Source organism: Nannospalax galili, unplaced genomic scaffold (assembly GCF_000622305.1).
Source record: "Nannospalax galili isolate Female #2095 unplaced genomic scaffold, S.galili_v1.0 scaffold636, whole genome shotgun sequence".
Lineage (NCBI taxonomy): Eukaryota > Metazoa > Chordata > Mammalia > Rodentia > Spalacidae > Nannospalax > Nannospalax galili.
The window spans coordinates 1,829,223-1,849,250 of NW_008338112.1; positions in this window are offsets into that span (position 1 = coordinate 1,829,223).

A 20,028-nucleotide genomic window follows, 5' to 3' on the forward strand; every position below is an offset into this window, starting at 1 on the left:
TATCATCTATCTATCTATCTATCTATCTATCTATCTATCTATTCTATCTATCTATCTTATGTCTGTCTGTCTATAATCTATCATCTATCTATCTATCTAATCATCTATCATCTATCTATCATATATCTGTCTGTCTGTCTATCTATCTATCATCTGTCTATCATCTATCTATCATCTATCTATCTATCATCTATCTATCTATCATCTATCTATCTCTCTATCATCTATCTATCATCTATCATCTATCGTCTATCTTCTATCATCTGTCTGTCTATCATCTACCTATTTATCTGTCATCTATCATCTATCTCTATCTCTATCTCTATCACTCCCCCTCTAACCCCCCCTCCTCCCTCCCCAGTTAAAGTGCCCCTCTTTTCCCCATTTACTCCTTGAAAATATCTGTTTCCTTTGATTCCCCCTCTCTTGAGCTCCTTCTTTCCCTTTACCCGATGGTTCCTTGTACAACCCTCTCTCTTCCCCTCCCAGTTAAATATCCCCATAAAACCCATCTCCTACTATCCCTTCTCTCAGGCACCTTCATTTTCTTTGTCTCTATGGTTCCTTTCCATTGTCCTGGCTCCTGCTGTACATCAGGATATACACTCATATATAAGGATTTGTTGCTTAGATCCACATATGAGGGAGAACATACATCATTTGTTTCTCTGAGTCTGTGTTTCTTCACTTAGTTTAACAGTTTCTAGATCCATCCATGGAGAAGCCTCCCTTTGAGTTCTTAGTCAGGGTACTCCAAGAGACTCCTAAAATTACACAGGTGATTGTCACAGGCCTTGCTTACCTTTCAGAACTTGAAGGTAAGACCCTATTTCTAAAGAGAGGCCATATTTTAGACACAGGACTTGGAGCAATGGAGCTGGAACTGACCTGGAAGCCTCCTCTCTGAAAGCTAGCTCTCATAGTTTTGAATAATACTATGCAAGCTGCTAAGGGAGAAAATCATTCAGTGATCCAACACCAGCTTTAAAGACTAATAACCACAACAATGACCAGCACAGCAAACTATATTGGTGCCGTAGTGGCACATTTATCTTGTCAATCAATAGCTACCTAGTTGGACTTAAAGCCCCCTCAGTGGGAGGGAACTTATGTGTGGCACTGTAAACATAGCCAAATACACAAGGGTAGAGATGTCATAGATCTTAGAGAAAACCCAAGTCTGTCACATCCCTGGACAAATGTGATTTCTTACTATATGCTAAATATGGATCCCTATATTTACAGACAAATAATCTAGTCACCGCTTCCTTTGCAATGGATGAAGATGATTACAGAGTTACGCAACTGGTCACACAGTGAGAATAAATGTCTGTGGGATGCCCAGTCCTAAATGACACATATACAATGAAACCGCTACAGCTAAGGCTCATGGAACACAGTGGAACAAGGGGTAGAGCTAATACTAATGTACCTCTCAACTCTCATCAGTGAAGCTTCCTCATGTAACACAGAGTAATGAATACAGAAGGCCACAACTGGCCAAAGTGCTAAAAACAAGAGACTGCAGAGTGTGAGTCCCTGGACAGGACTCCTATATTAAATTTCATCCCCTCAGGGGTCAGGAACCATTGCAGGAGAGGGGGCAGAAAGATCATAGAAGCCAGGGGAGGAGGTGCATGACCATATGGAACTAGTATTACAGGGTCCTGGGACTTTGCTCATATGAACTTACAGCAATAGTGACAGCATGCACAAGACCCATGCATATTCAATCAGACAAAAATCATCATAGAACTGGGCAAATGGGCAGGAGGCCCCAACATTGATGAGGGACTACTGTGAGAGCTAATCTTCTTTAAGGGAGTGATGCTAGACAGGCTAAACAGACTCCAGAATCCAGTGATGAACCCACGCCGAGGCACATCTGTGTACACAAACTTGACTCAATAGGCCTTAACATATATGCCAAATGTATGAAATTCTGTGGGCAGGCTATGGGGGTATGCAAATAGGGAAGGGAGGGCTAAACATGATCAAGATGTATTGTATGGGGGCTGGAAGACGGCTCAGGAGTTAAGAGCATAGTCTGCTCTTGCAGAAGACCCAGATTCATTCCCAGCACCCACATGGTAGTTAACAACTGTCTGTAACTCTAGTAACTCTAGTTCTAGGGGAGTCTGACACTCTGTTCTGACCTCTGCACTGTATAACACAGGTGCACTTACATACACACTCATACACATAAAATAAAAATAATAAAGTATTTTAAAAGATGTACAAAATCCACATAAATTCAATAAAAATTATATTAAAAAATAACAACAACAAAATGGTTCATGCAGATTTAAATGACTGGCCTCTGGGACTGAGTGAATTTTTTGTGCTTTCTTTGCTTTGATGGTGGAGTACTATAATGTATTACTTGCTCCATTATTGCTTAGAGATGTTCTGCCTAATCTCTGTCTTGCACTCTCAGAACTTAAGAATGACTTTTTCCCAAGGTCTTTTGGGGCCTCTGTTCACTGGTTAGAGGGAAGAAATAGGAGAACAAGGTGAAGGCCCAGTAAATGTAAATTTTATCTGAGTTCTGCTTCAGCAGATTCCTTGTTGTTTGGTAGCACTATAAATTTAATATGATACTTACTGCAACTCCGTAGCTTACTTTTACTCTTCAGTCTTTGGGAAGTATCGATCATGTGCACCAGGTCACAGAGGTGTCCTTGCTGTCAAAGCTTTTATAAAATAGCATATTCAGTGTGAATTCTCAGTTATTCCACTGTACACTCTGAAAATTATTTCTGATTATAAACCTGACTGTTACTAATCTTACATTAACTTCAAGAGCATTGTTGCTTATAATAATAAATCAGCTCACAATTTATGTATCTAAATTTGTGATGGTTAATACCTGGTTATCAGCTTGAGTGGATCTGGAATCAACTAAAAGACTAGGCCCTGGGAAGGTCTATGAGGGTATTTCCTGGAAGGACTAACTCAGGGTGGAAGACGTTCCCCCGAGTAAGTGAGTGGCACTTTACTGGAAGGGGGCACCCTAACACAAAGACATTCAAGGGAAAAGCTATAGCTTTTTCGCTGTTCACCTTCACCCCTTACTGATATGTGGATCTACTTTATTTCTGTCTTTGCTGCTGCTGCTGCTGACATCCTTCATTGGAAACCAGCTTTGGCATTCCAAAGTGCATTGAAGACCAGTAGTTCTCCAAGAATCATCTAGGCCTTCAGCATCAGATTTGGAATGCTGAAGCATCCAGCATCATGACCTGAGCAGCTCCTGGGTTCCCAGCCTCTTTAATATGCAGAAAACCATTTCTGAGCTATGACTACCAGCATGTAGCATGTAAGCTAATCTCATAAATTCCCTTTGTGATATATTTCTGTTCCTCTAGAGAATCTTGACGTGTGTGTGTGTGTGTGTGTGTGTGTGTGTGTGTATAAAAATTCTATGCAGAGACACTCATTCATCATTCTTTGATACTAGGAAAGTATTTCAATTGTAGTCACTGAGCTCATAATTGGGAACATCATAATAACAGCCAACACAATGTCCTTGTGGAGTTCACAGCTCAGTGGGCAGATGTAGGCACTGATCAAACAAATGTGACATTGCTATTAAAGGTCCCACAAAAGAGGAACCAAGTTATGAGGAACACGTAATATTTACTACTGATCGTATAATTATTCTGAGTTCATGACATTGGGACTTAGATCTGAAGGATGAGTAAGAGTCAAATTAGGAAGAGTACAGAGGGAAGTGCACAAGGTTTAACAAATAAAACAAAGGAAGTCCTTTGTAGACACATACCTGGGGTGTATAGGGAATTGAAAGGCAGCAGCAGTTAAGAATAAAAAGTGGGGGATCTGGGATAAGAAGATGCCGCATCCATTGATTCTGTCTTCAAACTGTCTCTCCATTGTTGGTCTCAGCCCTCACTCCTACCACCCTCCTCAAGAGCAGGATCAACGACAGGTCTCTCCTGGTATTCTGCGTCTCTCCTTCTGTCTGCTCTTGTCATTCTTCTCTTGCTCCCTACAACTGAATCACTACATTGTAGCCTGTGTTCTTTGTCAGATTAAAATTATATTTTTTGCCTCTCTACTTAACACCAATTGACAGCAGTTTACTTTTCATAGCATAATAAGCCTACCAGAACTGCCTGAGTGCCTTAGGTGTTCCTGACACGCTGGACTTCTGTGTGAGTGAGCATTCCTTTGTTATGACAGAATACTGGAGATAGGGATGCAGAAGTGGGAGAGTGCATGCTTTGCATGTACGAGGCCTTGTGTTTGTTCCAGGACTGCTTTGGGGCTGAGGAGATGGCTCATTGGTTAAGAGCACCAGCTGTTCTTGCAGAGGACCCAGGCTCAGTTACCAGCACCCCCTTGGTGGCTAACAACCATCCTTAACTCTAGTTCCAGGGAATCTGATGCTCTTTTCTGACCTCCATGGGCATGGCACAACACAGGTGCACTTACATACATGAAGGCATAGCATTCATACACTTTTAACATAAGATGAAAATAATTTTTTTTAATACTAGAGATAAAATCTTAAAAGGAAGAAAAGTTCATTTTGGCTGATGGTTTTGGAGGTTTCACTCCACAGCCAGCTGGATTCACTGCTTTTTGGCCTACATTCAAGCAAAATATCATGGCATGCAACATAGAGCAAAGCAGTCAGCCTCATGGCAGCTGGGCAGCAGAGAAAGGGGCTGGGGTGCCAATTCCCAAGGGATAGCCTCAGGGATTAGCTCCTGTCCAGTAGGCCTGGCTTCTAATATTTCTACCACCTCCCAACAGTCGCAAGGCTGGTGATTACACATGACAAGACTGTGAGGTACTCCAAAGTCACATACTTCTCCATCCCTTCTGAGAATACATATTAAAGCTCTTCCCTCGTCAATAAAATCAAGCTCTTCACCTTGTAACTGATGTGGCTGCCGTAAAGATGGCACCAGCGACCTACTCCCAGCTACTTTGTTCCTTCCTTTGTTTATGTGGGTTTTGTTTTAATTTTTGAGAATTTCATACAGGAGAATTTGCATTATTTCCATCCTACAAAGTCCTCCTCCAGTTCCTCCTGTGCCCCCTAATGTCTCTCAATTTCTTCTCTTCTTTGATCATTGTTTTTTACATATACATCTATAAATATACATATACATGTATATATAGTATACTAAGTCCATTTAGTGGTGCTTTTGTGTGCCTGTGTTTAGGGCTGCCCACTTGGGATTGTGTAACCTCTCAGGAAGCTGATCCCTGGGGAAAACTGATTCTCCCTCCCTCAACATCCATTGATTGCTTGTAGCTCTTCATCTTGGTGTGGGATTTCATGAAATTTCCTCATCTATTTATATGTTTTATTGTATCCTATACTTTTCTTTCCTGGGAGTACGTTGCATTATTTGTTCTAATGTTTCATCATTCCCTACACCCAAACAATTGTCCCTGAAACTTTTTTGTCCCTGCCTCATAAATTGTGTGTAAATTTCCATGCCTTGCTTCCAAGCTTGGCTTTGCTACCTTCTTTAGCTAATGAGTTATTCACAGACATCAAAAAGCCAGAATTTTGATCATTTCTTTCTTTTTGTTTTGTTTTGTTTTGGATTTTGGTTGTCATTGCTGTTGTTTTTTTCTGAGACAGGGTCTCCCCAAAGTCTCAGCTAGCCTGGAACTTACTACATTCACTATTAGACTAGGCTGGCCTAAACCTTCCAGAGATCTGCCTCCTTCTGCCTCCTGCATGCTGGGATTAAAGGTGTGTGCCACCAGACCTGGCATTGAGCATTTCTTTTGCCATTATGCTACCCCTCAATGAGAAGAACTAATCAAAGTTAGCTTATTGTACAAGAGGGATTAAGTCACATGAAGCAAACCCAGCTGTGTCTTAACATCCTTCAGATGAACCTACCACAGATCAGTATATCTAGTCAAATAAGTCAAAACCTATGAGGAATAATGACTTTTACTCTTAGTAGGTCACTGAGGTTTTATGGCTTTCGTAATTATCTGTTACACAGCAATGACCAATAACATCTCAGTAGGTGTTCATTTTCTGGTGGAAAAGCTGAGTATGTTATTTGTTAAAGCCAATAAAGTATAACCAATAATACTAATAAGCACAAAAATTTTACAGATGATATTTTAGCTACATGGAAGAAAGTAGTGAGAATCAGAAAAGCAGATCATTTGTCACTATCTCGACAATAAACAGCAAGCCATTTAACCCTCTGTTGTACACTGTCTCACTATCTTTAAAATGAAAAGAATGCACTCAACAAAGGTAGCAGTATGTCCTGGGAACTGACTCTACCTGATTGTTATGAATTTCCTGGAATGCTACACTAACAATGATCTAAAGTTGAATTTAGGATCATCAGAGCAGAGTATCATAATCCACTCATGGGATCTTCCTTTGACAGCAGAGGAGAGATTTTGTAGAAATGGTGCCACATATATGAAGACCTTGAGTTAGAAGATCTTTGATATCCATTTCATTAGGATAATTTCGATGTCAGAGTCAGCAAATGGAGAGTCAGCAGCAACATGGTAGGATTCAACTATCATCCTGGACAGTCAGGAATTTATTTCCAAGGCACAGAGAACATTGTGGAAGAGGGGACAGAAAAAAAGAAGAGCTGGAAGATGATGAGGAGTGCCATGAAACGCTGCATCTAGATATGACATAGTGGGTGGCAGAGGGAGCAATCAGGACACACAGCAACAATGAATACTATAGGGCATTGGGCCTTTCAACATTCCATCATGGATAGAGGAGATACCCAGGAGACTCCCCTACCCCTTCCTGAAAAGCCACTGATTGTTAATAGTTGCTATGGGAGTGTCATTTTCTTCAATGGTATAGCCGCTGGGGACTGGTTTGGAGGAAGAAGGAGTGCAGCCGAAAAGGAAGGAGGGTAACAGGTAATTGGGGAGGGAGAACATAATCACAATATGTTATATATGAAACTGTCAAAAAATTAAAATTAAAATATATTTTCTTTGGCTTTTTCCATGTTGAACAGTAAAATACTAAGTACAGCATAGTTTCATAAAGAATTATCATTGTTTTTATTACTTGTAGTATCTTCATGGCTCAGGGGTTAACGTAATGGATTTGTAACACAGAAACCTTTTGAATGCAGGTAGCAAACATACTGACTTCTTACACAGCCAGATTAGGGAGCTCAGGATCAGGTCATGGAACTTAGGCCTTTGCTTTCACCACTCATGTCAGCTCTCCATGAGGACTCTGTTTAGGGGCTGGAGAGATGGCTTAGCAGCTAAAGACCACAGGCTACTCTTTAGAGGACCTGGGTTCGAATCCCAGCACCCACATGGTGGCTAACAACCATCCATAACTCCAGCTCCAGGAGATTCAATGCCATCTTCTGGCCTCCATGGGCATTCCACAACATGGGTGTACTTACATATATGCAGACAATACACTCATACACATAAAATAAAAATGATAAATAAAATATTTTAAAAAGAGAACTCTGTTTAGTTCCTTTAATTTGTTTCTGAGGGTGGAGGTGGGTGAGAGGAATCTGTATTTCGTCCGTCTTCAAATGTAGTCTACCACCTTCTTCCAGGAGGTGTGTGGTATTACACTCGTCATGCCAATGACATAATTTGCTTTCTTGGAATATTTTAGTTTATATTTCTCTTCTCTATATTTTTTCTGTCCATTTTGAATTTCATACAATGAGTATATGAAAGAAAGAAATAGACACGATTTATAAAGGAACACAGGACAGACGGAGGCATGCAGTCTGCTCTGCTCTTCTTCCTACAATATGACTTTGCTATCATTGCACCAATCAGTTCTGCCAAGATGAGATCTTAGATCTACCTCACTTTTCAAACATGATATTACAAATTAAGACTTCTTTTAGTCTCTGATATTCTTTATTCTGATAAAATTATTTTTTAGAAAATCTACTGGACAGCTTGAGATGAGACAATTTGTTTTAAAGTGTACTTGATGTGGTAACAAAGATCCTGGATGTACTGATATACTTTTTGTTTTGCAGAGAAGAGTCAGTTATTGCTGGTTTTAAACACCACTGCTGTTTGTAGGGTACAAAGGTGCTCCTAAGTAACAACCTCCCATATAAATGTTGGGGAAAACAAAAAGACAAAGTGAATTATAGAAAATCAAAAAGGTCTGGCATACCCAAAGCTAATCTGTGATATAATGAACAGCCTTTGCAGTACTCACTTTGAATACACCAAGCACTGCAGGAAATTTATTTCAGGGCTGAAAATATATCATTCAGCTCTTGGAATGGATTCTTAAGAGCTCTTACTTCATAAGTAAGTACCATTGAATAAACTCCAGTTAACATGGAATAGAGTTGCAACTAAAGGTGTTCTCACTAACACTGAGTTATCTCTAACTTTTGGCCATATTGGACTCAGTTAACTCTGTACCCTAATTATCTTCTGAATCCCAAGTGAGTCCATCCTCCGCATATCTTAAACATTTCTAGGAAGAGACTGTATTTGACTAAAACACATTGCTGAAAACATTCAAACATAGTAATATACTTTATTGATGTTTGGAAAAAGAAATCCTAAGCAAAATTTTAAAGCCAATATTAATATTCTTTCTGAATGCCATTCATACATGCATGCAATGTACTTTATTCATATTTACCCTAGCTTCTCCCCATCTGCCACCCACCTTCTTATACCCCTCCCAACTTTATGCGTGTGTGTGTGTGTGTGTGTGTGTGTGTGCAAAGTACATACATATATAAAACCCACTGAGTCAAGTTCAATTTGTGCTGCCTAAAAGTATTAGGCCATGCACTGGAACATGGTCAACTACCAGGGAATGTGTCCTAAAAGAAAACTGAGTCTCTCTCCCCCAAAAGCCATCAGCTGTTAAAACTTCTCAGCTAGGCATGAAGCTTCTCAGCAGCTCCCTCCTCCATGCTGAAATGTTGAGTGCCTTGAACTCGTGGAGGTCTATGCAGATAATTATAGCTGATGAGAGCTCATGGGCACAGTGGGCCTGTCATGTTCAGAAGACGCTATTTCACTTCAGTCCTCCCAGGCCCCGGGGTCTTACAACTGTTTTGGGCCTCCTCTGTAATGGTCACTGAGCCCAAGGAGGAAAGAGTATGATACAGATTTCTCATTTAGGACTGAACATTTTGAAGTCACTTCTCTTTGCGCTTAGACCAGTTGTGAGTCTTTGTGTTGACTGTCATCTACTGCCAAAAGAAGCTTCTCTGTAAAGACTGAGAGCCTCGCTAATCTATGAGTACAATAGAAATTCATCAGGAGTTGGTTTAGTACTATGTCTATTTAGCAGAAAAATAGTAATAGAGTCTCCTTTGGGCCATCTGACCCATCTAGGCACAAGGCCTTGGTCCTGATAATGTTGCCAAGTATGGCTTTCATCTTGGGGAATGGGCTTCATATTCAATTGGAAAGTGGTTTGCTATTCTCATAGCACTTGTGCAACTGTTGCACCAGTGGGTCTATCTTACCAGGTCAGTTGTTATTATAGCTTGCAGGGTTCACTGTTGGCTAAGATTAATTATTGCTTTTCTCTTCTGGTAGCACACATAGCATTGAGATGATGAAAACCACAGGGAGGCAGAATTCTTTATCAGAGAACACCACAACCCTCCTCCCATGCAACTCCCAGAGGTGATAACCATGATTTCAGAAACATTCTCTAGAGATCATTTTCTTCTTTTTGGTGTCCCCATTACCACCACCACAGGCCTCTTTTCTGTCCTTTGTCAAGCCACTCCATCCTCAGTTTTGAGGGCCACATTTTTGTTCTTTGAGTTCCTAAAAATAGAGGTTAATGAATTGCAGGAAAATATAGCAACCCTTGATTTTCATCACTATTTTTGTCTCAGAAAGAGATCTGTACATATCAAAATTAAAATTAGACAGTAAATCTTAATGCTTATAGAAACAGATCATGACACATCTTCAAATGAAAAGTTCATAAACTATAAAATCATTATTTTGTTCTCAGCATTTCTTCTCTTGAGAGAGTCGGATCCCTGTGTTGTTGGCATTTATATCCCAACTTCATGCATTTTAAAAATAGAGGTTAATGAATTGCAGGAAAATATAGCAACCCTTGATTTTCATCACTATTTTTGTCTCAGAAAGAGATCTGTACATATCAAAATTAAAATTAGACAGTAAATCTTAATGCTTATAGAAACAGATCATGACACATCTTCAAATGAAAAGTTCATAAACTATAAAATCATTATTTTGTTCCCAGCATTTCTTCTCTTGAGAGAGTCGGATCCCTGTGTTGTTGGCATTTATATCCCAACTTCATGCATTTTTTCTGTCTAAGATCAATATCTGACTACTTACAGTTCACTTCTAGTGTTCTAGAAATTTCATTTCACTCTTTGAGCATTTAGAAGCTCCTCCAATCCACACAAAAAGCCCATTTGATAGACATTGAACACCTAGAATTATTCTCATTCAGGTGTAACTTAGTTCAATGTACTAACACTTTACTCCACTATCAGACAACATCTATGCTGATTATACTGTTCTTGGCTTTCTCTTCACCTGCTAGCTATTTACCTCTGACTGGCCCCTAATGGTAACCTGGATAAGAAAGATTTTTGTAGGCTTGTTCTGGAAGAACTTCCCTGAATATGTTCATATGTGCTTCAAGTGAATTTTTATCCAGCCTTAAATGTGTGCATGCACACGATTTTCCCTTGCCAAAGACCCTCATACTTGCCTTTCTCAGAACAGGTCTTTCCTGTCCTGTCTCTTAGAGATGTTTCCTGTCGTGTCAGACCCTCCTGCATGCCATATAGTCACATAATTCATCTCTTCTACTGCTGCACCTAACACTTACTTGACTTGGGGCCCTTAGACTTCAGTCTTCAAGTTGCTTCCTCATACCCAGTTGCTGTGATAGATTACAGTCTTTGATGAAGCACATCCTGCCTAAAGTCCAACCTCATGTTAGTGCTGTTAATGATCTTAAATACTTTTGCAATATCACTACAGACATTTTGCAGATAAAGAAGTTCCAGGCACCCTTACATCAATTCCCACTTTCTGTTAAAAGGAAAAAAATGAAATACCAATGGAGTATCTGCTGCAAATATTTTCAGGTTTGGAGGTTTAAGTCGCCATCTACATATGTTCTAAGGTCTGATTTTGAGAGACTATTGTTCTAACTATGCATCATAAACCACTATAAGGCTAAACAAGTAATGTATAATAAAATATATTGATAATAATGAAGACAAACCATAGTAATTTATCATCAGAACGGACACACTCAGAAATCACAAGCATGTCAAGATAACACTGTGATTTACTATTCTGCAGAACATTCTTTCTTAAAACCTTGAAACTTCCCTCTGTGCAAGTGCAAATGGGAGCCACTCACAGCACTAAGTAGTAGTAGACTACTTAAACACATTTCCCAACATACTTAAATAACACGATGCCATTAGTTTAAAACATTTAATCCTTTATGATTTACTTTACTTTCTGGTCAACAATACTTAATTTTATCTAAAAAAACCTATTTTTATATCATCCTTGTGTAAGAAACAAAGAAAGACCTTGAATTTTTAATAAAATTCGTGGCACATCAGGAAAGTCTTGTTTGGTTATTACAAGTTCACATTCTTTGTCTAACAACCATAGAGGCAGAGGTATTTCATAATTTTTTGGATTTAGGAAAGAACTCAAGTATATCCATTGTATATGACAGAGTGCCCTGGCAGTGCACAGAGCAGAACCCTAGAATTAAATATATTAATATGTCTGCTGTAAAACATATTATGTGTAATAAAGACTATACATAATTTTAAAACGTTTCAGATCAGCATTTGCTGACAAATGAGTTGAGAACAAAATAGAAAAATATTTTAGTTCTATTGACTTTAGTATTTTAGAATTTATGCCTGAGAAATTGTGAGTTTACTCAATGCATTTCAGAGATGGAATGACCGAACTGCTCTGAAGTTAACAGCTGCCAGTGCCCGTCTCCATGAGCTTGGTTTACTAATGTAAATGCTCTTCCAACACCTCTCTTTTCCCACTGTACTCAAGAAGTTATATATTACAGAATGTGAACATCCTTCTTATTTTCAATCAAGTTTATTGGGAATTTTTAATAAATAATTTACAGAGAATTAACTAAATTTGTTTAAAACATACAAATTTATATAGAACACTGTCATCTGTTCCTGTTTTCCTTATTAGGGACTGAACTAAGGCTTTGTACTTGCTAGCAAGCACTCTACCACTGAGCTGTATTCCCAGGTCTCTTTATTTTTAATTTGTGACAGGATATTACAAAGTTGTCCAAGTTGGCCTTAAACTTGCTGTGTAGTTTAAGTAGGCTTTGAAGTTACAATCCTCCTGCCTCTACCTCTAGAGTAGCTAGGATTACAGGACTGTACCATCAGTCCAGGCTCAAATGTATGGTCATTGTATATACCTGTAATACCAAGGCTATACCCAAGATACAAAGCATTTCTACATGCCCCAGAGGACCCATGTCCCTTGTAATTAATTCTTGTTCTCCATTCCGCCCTCGGTCCTGTCACACAGCCACTGCCTGTCTTTATGTGCACAATTTTACATTTTGTAAAGAAGGACTCTGAAACATGTACTCTTTTTGTTTATTCCTTTCATACTACACAAAGGGTTTTTTGTTTTTAATTGAATATTTATGAATTTCATACAATACATTTTTATCACATTTAGACTTCTTCACCTATCTACACCTCTCTTACTAGTCCCCATCCGATTTCATGAACTCCATAAGGCTTCTGAGTCCACACATACGGTTGTATGCATCCACATTGCTGTCTTTTCAATTCTTGAGTATTATTCTAAAAATCCTAAAGCAAAACATACAGGAAGAGCTCTTTGCTAACACTGTCTTTCAGTTCTGTTTGCTAGTATTTGCTCTATGTATGTAAGTGCATCAAGCAAGTGTCAATGCAACCGTGTTTATGGTCGTTAGAGCTTCTGGGTTAAATTGCCCTTTTCTCGTTTTGTAATGACCTTCTTTACTTCTTACAGAAGTTTTTGATGTAAAGTCTGTTTCATCTGATGTACTTAGAGTACCCTTTCTATTTGTGGTATTTTAGTACTGTCTACAAGGAGCATCTTTTTCCATCCATTTACCTTCAATCTATGTGTGTTCTTAAGCACAAAGTGAGTCTCTTACATACATCTTTTCTATGCATTCAGCCAATCTGTCTTGAATTAAAAGTTCAATCTATTGTTTAAAGTAATTGTTGATGAATAAAGGCTTGCTACTGCCATTTTGTTCTTTAATTTCTGATTATTGTTCTATGCCTTTGTTCTGTTCTTCCTCTCCATCTATGATTTGATGTTTTTTCTCTAAAGATTTTATTTTTTTATGATGTGCATATGTCAGGGGAGGAGTTTGTGCACATGTGTGTAGCTGCAGAGTCCAGAAGAAGATACCTCCCAAAGCTGAAGCTAGAAGAGGTGTGAGCTGCCTGATATGGATCCTAGGAACCAAACTCAAGTACTCTGAAAGAGCAGAGAGTACACTTAAGCACCGAGCCATTTCTCCAGCCCAGTGATTTGTTTTTGATACTGCTGTGCTTTGATCCTTTTCAATTTATCTTTCCTACATTTTATACATCGATATCACTATTAGTACCAGCTTACACTTTGTATTCCATGATTTCTTTATAAGGTGTTGGCTGTTTCTTGATAGCTTTCTTTTGTTTAACTTTGGCAGTTTGTGATGGTCAAGAAAGTTTTGTGTTTTATCTTCGTGGTTGAATGTGTTGGCATAGTGCTGTTTTATAATACTGTCAATTTTCTTTAGATGAAGTTGAACACAGGGTGGTATGTCCACATCAGTCTTGCTTAGCATCTGTAGTGGATACTCCTCCTCCTTCATCATTGACATTGTACTCCTACTCTTTTTCTTTTGTTTTCATCATTCTTGCTAGTAACATTTCAGTCTCGTTTTCTTTCTTTAAATAGATAGAATTTATCCTTTACAGCAGATTTAGACTTACAGAAATATTGAACAGAAAAAACAGAGAATTCTCACATAACACTTGCATCCCCCAGCAACTTCTGTTATTAACATCTTGCAATCATGTGATTCACATTATAGTTGATGAATCAGCACTGATACAGCATCAGCTAAAGTGCATAGATTGCACTCTTTATACTGTGTATTCTGTGGGTTTTGAAAAATGCCTGGCATCTGTCTACCATTACTACAGATTCAGTATGCTAAAACCCATTCATCCAGTCTTTCATCATAATAAACCACTGGCAACCACTTATAATTTTACAGTCCCCATAGTTTTGTCTTTATCAGAATATTATACAGTATATATTCTTTCTAGGATGGCCTTTTGATATAGCAATACACTTTTAAGGCTCCTGCATGTTTTTTGCATGGTTCAGTGACTCATTTCTTTTCATTACTAAACAATATTCCGTCTTACTGATATGACACAGTCTGATCAGAAGGACATTTAGGTTGCTTTCAGTTTGGGTAGCTGTAAACAAAAAAGTTACAGGCTTTGGTGTGGGCATAAGTTTTAAATGATTTATGTAAATACTAGCGAGCATAATTGCTGAATCAAATGTTAAAAATAAGTTTGCTGGGTATGGCAGCACATGTCTTTATTCCCAATATTCAACAGACAGAGGCAGGCAGATCTCTGGGAGATTGAAGTCATCGTGTTGTACATAGCATGTTCCAGGTCAGCCAGATCTACAAGGAGACCCTGTCTCCCAAACAAACAAACAAAGCAAAACAACAACAAAAGAATAAGCTTATGACTCAGGTACCAGCAATCCTAGGATACAGGTGGTGGAGGCAGGCATTCATGAGTTTGAATACTCAAAGTAAGGCTACAAAGTAAGTTTGAGAGTAGCCTGATATACACAGCAAAACTTCCTCCAAAAAAGTTTAATATAATTCTTCCAGACTGTTTTATCAAATGGACTAACATTTGGATTTCTCTTGGTTACCAATAAGAGTTCCCGTTGTTCTAAGTCTTTGTCAACTTGGGCATTGCCAGTGTTGAGTGAACGTGCGAACACTGTACATTTGTCTCTCATTATGATTGCAGATCCCTGACGAGGAGTGATGCTGAGCAACTCTCTGTGTTCTTTCCCATAGTACTTCAAACCTTTGGAACACTTCACTTTTTTTCTTTGTTGCATTTCAAGGGTCATTTACATATTCTGGACACCAATTCCTTATCACAGTTTCCATAGATTTTCTCAAACCTGTGCTTCTTACTTTTCACTGTTCCCAGCACGTTTCACAGGATAGAAATTTTAAACTTTAAAGAAACTCAACTTACCAGTATTTCTCTTCTTAAGGGTCATATTTTTGGACATTTTAAGAAACGTTTTTTTGTTTTTGTCTTTTTTGAGACAGGGTCTCCCTGTAGCCCCAGCTGTCCTGGAACTCACTATGTAGACCAGGCTGGCCTCGAACTCACAGAGATCTGCCTGACTCTGCCTCCTGAGTGCTGGGATCAAAGCCATGCACCACCACTCCCAGCCTGAAATATTTTTATTTTTAATTGTGTGTGTGTGTGTTCTGTGGGTTCTGTGGGTATGTACACATATAAATGTGGTGCCCATTGTGCCAGAAGAGGATATCAAATTCTCTAGAGCTGGAGTTACAGGCAGTTGTGAATCACCTGACTTGGGTGCTGGGAACTGAAATGGGGTTTTCTGACAGAGCAGCAAAGCAAATATTCTTAATCACTGAGCTCTCTCTCCAACTCCCTATGATTTTGGTTTTGATTCTAAAATTTATTTCCAGATACAAGGTCATCTTGATTTTTCTCTTGCATTATATTCTACTAGTCTCAAAGACTCTCCTTTTGTGTTTAGTGAATGGTACATTTTGAGCTATTTTTGTAGAACATGTAAGACCTGTGGCTAGGTTCATTTTTTGTATGTACATGTTTACTCATGTTCTCACTGTTTGCTGGAAAACTTGGCTTTTTCTGTTGAGTTGACAGCATCAAAGAAAAGCTGACGCTGCTCCTATGAATCTATTTTTAGGCTGTATAGTCTGTCCCATTGACAAACTTGCTGATTCTTTCTCCAGTGCCACATTTCCTGAACTGTGTAGTCTCACAGCAGGTCTTCAACAGTGTCTGTCACCCAGCTTTATCCTCCTCTTTTAATACTCTGGTGGTCTTTACCTCTTCACATGAACATTAGGATCCATTTGTTGAGATCTACAAAAAGCTTCCTAGAATTCCGATTGGAATTCTGTTGAGTTTATAGATATAATATGGAAAAACTGACATCTTGATAATTTTTCATCTTACCCCTTTGTATATAGAATATTTCCTCATTTAGATGTAATGATTTCCTTCATCAGAGTTTTATAGTATTCCCCATATTGTTCTTCTACTTGCTTTGTGGAATTTTTACTTAAGTATTGTTTCTAACTATGTGATTTTTTTTCCCAATAAGCTGTGCTTATCTGTCTCTCCAGTTTAAGGCAACAATTTGTCATGTGCAATCTATTGTCTGAGGGAGCTAAGAAGGGGTGCTGATTTTCAACTTCTTCAGGTTTGTTTTGTTCTGTGCTCTGGTAGGAGGATAAAGCAAGTGAAAACACCTAACCAGGAGCCAATAAGCATCATTTTTGCCAACAATAAGCTTTTGCCATTATCAATTTCTCCCATTGGTTGCTTTGCATTTTATTGATTTGTGTTTTTATCTTTCTTATATTCTTTCTTGTACTTATTATTGAGGTGAAATATTAGATCATTGATTTTAGAACTCTGGTTTTTGGGGTTTTTGTTTGTTTGTTTGTTTGTTTGTCTTTTTTGAGACAGGTTCTCCCTGTAGCTCCAGCTGTCCTGGAACTCACTATGTAGACAAGCCTGGCTTCAAACTCACAGAGATCTGCCTGCCTCTGCCTCTTGAGTACTGTGATTAAAGGCGTGTGCCACCATGCCCAGCCCAAACTCTTCTAAGTATTTAAAATCAACTAAAGGGCTGGAGAGATGGCTCAGCGATTAAGAATATTGACTTCTCTTGAGGAGAATTCAGGTTCAATTCCCAGCAGCCACATGGCATGGAGACTAACAGCCACCTGTAATTCCAGTTCCAGAGGACCTCCATGGGCCCCACACAGGTGCATTTCCATACATGCAGGCAATGCACTTATACACACAAAAAATTAAAATCAACTAAAATAAATTTCCCTTTAATCATTGCTATATCTGGATTTGTTAAAATTTGATGTTTTATTTATTTTTCATGTATATTTTATTGGCTTTTTGTGCATTTCATACAAAACATCTTAATCATCTTTATACCCCTCCCCATCCAGATTCCCCCGTAGTTTCCCCAACAGACTTCATGCATTCTCTCATGTATGGTAAGGCCTATCAAGTCGAGTTACTGTACCTAGATATCCCTCAGTGCAAGTTCATCCACTGCAGTCCGGTCAGCCTAACTAGAGTTTCTCCCTAAATTCTACCTCAACTCTCCCTCACCCAGTGTAATCAGCTGCCAAGAGCTCTTTGGCTAAGATTGAGGTGCATCATCCATTTCCCCAGTTCTACGCTGGGTTTTATGTGTGATTACGTTTTCTAATACTTTTCTAATAACGTTTTCTAATTACTTTTGTAATCCCATCTTTAGCTTATAGATTTAGAATAATACTAATTGTCAAGGGTGATTTCTAAAGATCTTTTTGTCATTGACTTCTAATTTAATTTTGCTGTGGTCTGAAAATACATGCCATTTTTGTCTTTTAAAACATTCAGACTTATGGGGCTGTAGAGATGGCTGAGGGGTTAAAAGTACTGGCTGGTCTTGCAAAGGGCCAGGGTTTGATTCCCAGCACCCACATGGTGGCTAACAACTGTCAAATGGACAATAGCTCTAGTTCCAGGGGAGTCTAACACCCTCTTGTGACCTCCAAAGGCATTGCATGACACTCAGACACATGCAGGTATATACTCATGCACATATTTTTTAACAAAATATTGTTTAAAACAACATTCAGACTTAGTCCACATCTTTGCATATAGTCCATTTTGACAAACATACTATTTGATCTTAAAAATAATGTACATTGCAGTTAATGAGTTTATAGTTTAATAAACATAAATTATATCAAGTTGCCTGATACAAAATTAAAAAATTTCCACCCAAAATTTTATACGCAATGAAAGTATCATCCAAAAAACAAGGATGAAAGACATTTTCAGGTGAGTGAAATGGGAATTCATCATCACCAGAACTGAGCACAAATAAGGGTAAAGAAACTCTCCTCGCTGAAGGAGAGCCTTGGATCTTTAGGAATAAATGAAGAATAATGGGAACTGTAACAGTATATTTAAATATAATAAACTGTTTTCCCTTAATTTATTTAAAATCTACAGAGCTATATGAAGAAAAATCCTCAGCTGTGCTGCAAACTTTTACAGCTATGTAAATTACACATTTAAGAGTGGCATTGATTTTGCTAAGCCTCAGTGGCTCAGAGAAACTTGTAACTAACCTTGATTGGCTGATGAATAATGCAAAACCTCCAAAAATATTTAACTATTGCTAACCTATAAAATTCTGCCATATTTCAGAAAAATTAGATGAAAAAACTGGAAACTAATCCAAATTGAAAAAACTTCCATATCTCTGACTGCCCAGAAACTTCAAATTTGGCTAATATCTAAGCTATGTTGAACTGTCCTCTCACAAGTCGCATCTGAGACTTATAAATCTCCAGGACAGGTTCCCAGACCCCCAGTGCTCTGTCCTGCTGCCTTTGGTTTCATTTGTCCCTCCAGCTGCCGTGGCCCATTTTATTCCCCTTTTCCATGATTTTTCTTTTTACATTTAATAAATTAAACAAACCTCTGTGCTGTTTAGGGAATTTGAACCATGGCATCTTTTGCTAGAGATAATGCAATGATGATAGTGCTCTTCTCAGAAATTCTGACAGACGTCTCCAGCACAATTCAACAAATTAGCTTTCAAACAGAGTATGCAAGTGTTTAATTTTCAAATATCACTTGGAACGTGATTCTTTTTTTATAAAAATTATCTATGTTGTAGATAGCATGAATTGTCTAGATGAACTTGTCCCTCTCAAATTTTTATTGATTGCAAATAAAGACATAAAACACAAGGACAAAAATGTCAGCCAATTTTCACCCAATCCAAACAGAATCATGTTGAATTGCATTACTTGTACAGTACTTATAAACTTTCTTTTAACATATTGAACAACTAAAATATTTACTACTGCTTTCTGAAAATTAAAGTAATAGATTGAAAAGTTATTTTCATAAAATCAGACACTATTTCTTGCTATAAATTATATAGATCCCAGATATTCTTTTTTTAATTATTTATTTAATAACCATACAATTAGAAGAAGCATTTCATTACAACAGCATTGACATATTCACTAAAAATTTCCAGAGCTAAGATGCATCTCTTTCAAAACTGGCAGTACATTTTTAAGTTTACAGTTGAATTATTACAGTTATACAATATTGTACTCAGTATAAACCCTATAAGACATAAAGACTCAGTATAGACCCTGTAAGACATACAATTGAATGAGTTTTTAACCTTTAAAAAAGATTTCCATTTCATTTTAAAATATGGTGTTTCCTACAGAAAAACTCATTTTTAATGCTACTAACAGATGTTTGCACATGTGATTCTGATCTCTATATATCTGATTATTACTAGTCATGGTCGGTTATTTTCTGAGCTCCTTGGCATCTGAGCATGGATAGAAAGTCATCAGGTAGATTTCAATGGTAAAGTTTTTCACATCTACTAGTTACTAAGGAGCAAATTTTTATGCTCTGAAGAATATTTTTTTCCTTTTTTCTTTATTTATACACCCACTCCCCAGGTAGCACCCTCCCATAGCCTCCCTCCCCTGACTAGAGCCCTTATACTCTGATATCCCTGCTATTGTCTGTTGTGTTGTCAGCACTACTTGCCCTTCTGGTGAATCCAGTCAGCCTATCTAGATGTCTTTGTTTTAGGAGGGGCAGCTGC